The sequence below is a fragment of the Ornithodoros turicata genome, unplaced genomic scaffold, assembly GCF_037126465.1.
Source record: "Ornithodoros turicata isolate Travis unplaced genomic scaffold, ASM3712646v1 Chromosome26, whole genome shotgun sequence".
NCBI lineage: Eukaryota > Metazoa > Arthropoda > Arachnida > Ixodida > Argasidae > Ornithodoros > Ornithodoros turicata.
The window spans coordinates 16,071-19,504 of record NW_026999348.1 but is presented as its reverse complement, the minus strand read 5'-3'; positions in this window follow the sequence as shown (position 1 = coordinate 19,504).

The window sequence follows — 3,434 nt, the reverse complement described above, 5'->3', positions numbered from 1 at the left end:
ACGGCACCCATCGTATGTGAAGTAAGTGCTGTATCCACTAGGCCAGCTTCCCACCTCCATCCTGCGTGTAGAAAAAAATATGTCTACTGTCTCTTTGTGTGTTAGATAAGAAAAAAATATTGAGCATACGAGGCATCGATCACGGCACCCACGGCACCCATCGGATGAGAAGCAAGCGCTGTATCCTCTGAGCCAGCCGCCCACCTCCATCGTGCATGTGAAGAAAACATGTCTACTGTCTTTGTGTGTGTTAGATCACAAAAAAAAATATTGAGTATACGAGGCATCGATCACGGCACCCATCGTATGCGATGTGAGCGCTCTATCCACTAGGCCAGCTTCCCACCTCCATCCTGCATGTAGAAAAAAACATGTCTACTGTCTCTTTGTGTGTTAGATAAGAAAAAAATATTGAGCATACGAGGCATCGATCACGGCACCCATCGTATGCGAAGTAAGCGCTGTATCCACTAGGCCAGCTTCCCACCTCCATCCTGCATGTAGAAAAAACCATGTCTACTGTCTCTTTGTGTGTTAGATAAGAAAAAAATATTGAGCATACGAGGCATCCATCACGGCACCCACGGCACCCATCGGATGAGAAGCAAGCGCTGTATCCTCTGAGCCAGCCGCCCACCTCCATCGTGCATGTAGAAAAAACACGTCTACTGTCTCTTTGTGTGTTAGATAAGAAAAAAAAACATTGAGCAAACGAGGCAACGATCACGGCACCCACGGCACCCATCGGATGAGAAGCAAGCGCTGTATCCTCTGAGCCAGCCGCCCACCTCCATCCTGCATGTAGAGAAAACATGTCTACTGTCTCTGTGTGTGTTAGATCAGAAAAAAAATATTGAGTATACGAGGCATCGATCACGGCACCCATCGCACGGGAAGTAAGCGCTGTATCCTCTGAGCCAGCCGCCCACCTCCGTCCTGCATGTAGAAAAAACACGTCTACTGTCTCTTTGTGTGTTAGATAAGAAAAAAAAAACATTGAGCAAACGAGGCAACGATCACGGCACCCACGGCACCCATCGGATGAGAAGCAAGCGCTGTATCCTCTGAGCCAGCCGCCCACCTGCATCCTGCATGTAGAGAAAACATGTCTACTGTCTCTGTGTGTGTTAGATCAGAAAAAAATATTGAGTATACGAGGCATCGATCACGGCACCCATCGTATGAGAAGTAAGCGCTGTATCCACTAGGGCAGCCGCCCACCTCCATCCTGCATGTAGAAAAAACACGTCTACTGTCTCTTTGTCTGTTAGATAGGAAAAAAATATTGAGCATACGAGGCATCGATCACGACACCCACCGTATGCGAAGTAAGCGCTATATCCACTAGGCCAGCCGCCCACCTCCCTACTGCATGTAGAAAAAACATGCCTACTGTCTCTTTGTGTGTTAGATAAGAAAAAAACATTGAGCATACGAGGCAACGATCACGGCACCCACGGCACCCATCGGATGAGAAGCAAGCGCTGTATCCTCTGAGCCAGCCGCCCACCTCCATCCTGCATGTAGAAAAACATGTCTACTGTCTCTTTGTGTGTTAGATAAGATACAAAAATACTGAGTATACGAGGCATCGATCACGTCACCCACGGCACCCATCGCATGAGAACCAAGCGCTGTATCCTCTGAGCCAGCCGCCCACCTCCATCCTGCATGTAGAAAAACATGTCTACTGTCTCTTTGTGTGTTAGATAAGAAACAAAAATACTGAGTATACGAGGCATCGATCACGTCACCCACGGCACCCATCGCATGAGAAGCAAGCGCTGTATCCTCTGAGCCAGCCGCCCACCTGCATCCTGCATGTAGAAAAAACATGTCGACTGTCTCTTTGTGTGTTAGATAAGAAAAAAATACTGAGTATACGAGGCATCGATCACGTACCCCACGGCACCCACGGAACCCATCGCATGAGAAGCAAGCGCTGTATCCTCTGAGCCAGCCGCCTTTTTTTTCGCCTTTTTGTTCTTTATTTGTCTAAAACCACATTGATCACATCATACACCACTTGTGTATATCGTATAAAATGCCCGGTTTTCCTTTCTTGGATGCAGCGTCCTTTCAAGATGCGTATGCAGTTTGATGTCGTCCTTCCTGTATATTACACCTTTTTTTTCTCCTTGAGCAGTCTTTGTCTCCTCTCTTCTGGAGTTATAAGGGGCGCCGGTGAGTATCTGGTTTTCTTGAAGTTTGTGCCGGTGTCCTTCCACTTGAATTCTTTTCCTCCAGCGTCTGAGGCTCTTATGCTTACTTTGCTGTTCGTTGATGGCACCGATTCCGTCACTCCCCCCATATCATGTCCTTCATCGATTTCTAAAACTTTGCCGCTGTTTTGACTTGCGTCCTGCTGCTCGATGCTTCCGCTTGATTCTGTGCTGGGCACCACGAAGAATGTTTCGGAGCTCCCTGCTTCGGGAAGTCTGTTTTCATGTTGCACAACCTTCGTGTCTTCTGGAGGATGATCTGCTGCTCCGAGAGTCGTTGCCTTCTGCTGAAGAAGCTTCTTATCTGTATCGGCGCCGCTCGTTGTGTCCTCATTGATCCTTCTTTCCGACAGGATGGCTGTTTCGACATAGACTCCTTGTGCTCGCGTCTGCCGCTCTGGCTCAGGCTGGTGCTCTCTTTTCTCTTGCGACGTTGCCCCCGCTTGTGCATTTTCGTCCACGTCCATTGGTTCCGCTGCCGTCATATTTTCGGCAGGTGCTCTCGTCTTGGCAGCGTAGGTACTAATACAGTCATCTTCAACATGGCCGAAATTTCTGAATGTTTTGCACCAGGATGCTTTACATATCTTCCTTAGGTGCCCCACCTTCTTGCACCTGAGACACAGCGGCGGTCTTCCCGGTATATCTATCAAGACCTGGCCTCCCATTATCTTCATAACATGAGGAATGTCCTCCACGGACACCCCGTCACGCAGAATTATCCCAACCTTGCGCGTCGTCGTCTCAACACCTGCGAAGGCTGTTGATCTCCATCGTTCTCGTTCTATTTTTTCCACTTTCCCGTATGCAGTAAGAGCATTGCTCCCTCCATTGCCGAGCCTATGCCGTCCGGTCCCGGCGCTTTGTTCCACCGCAGCTTCTTTATCGCATGCCTGATTTCTTTTTGGGTTATCTTTCCGCCGACCTTTTCCCTGTCTTCTTCTGTCAGCTTCGGGGTACCTTTAAAGATGTCCACGTTGTCCTTTCTATGTATTCCGCCCTGCTCTCCGAACAAGTCTTTATAATGGTTGTGAAGAATATCGTGGACAATTTCCGATCCCGCGTGTTGCTCGCCGCCCGACATGATCTTCAAAATATCGTTCTTTCTTGTTCTTTCTCTCTCACGTGATAGGAAGACTTTGGACGGAATCTCATCACGTTCAATGATCTGCAGGCGGCTGCGTATCTGCGCTCCCACATGTTGTCTCCACA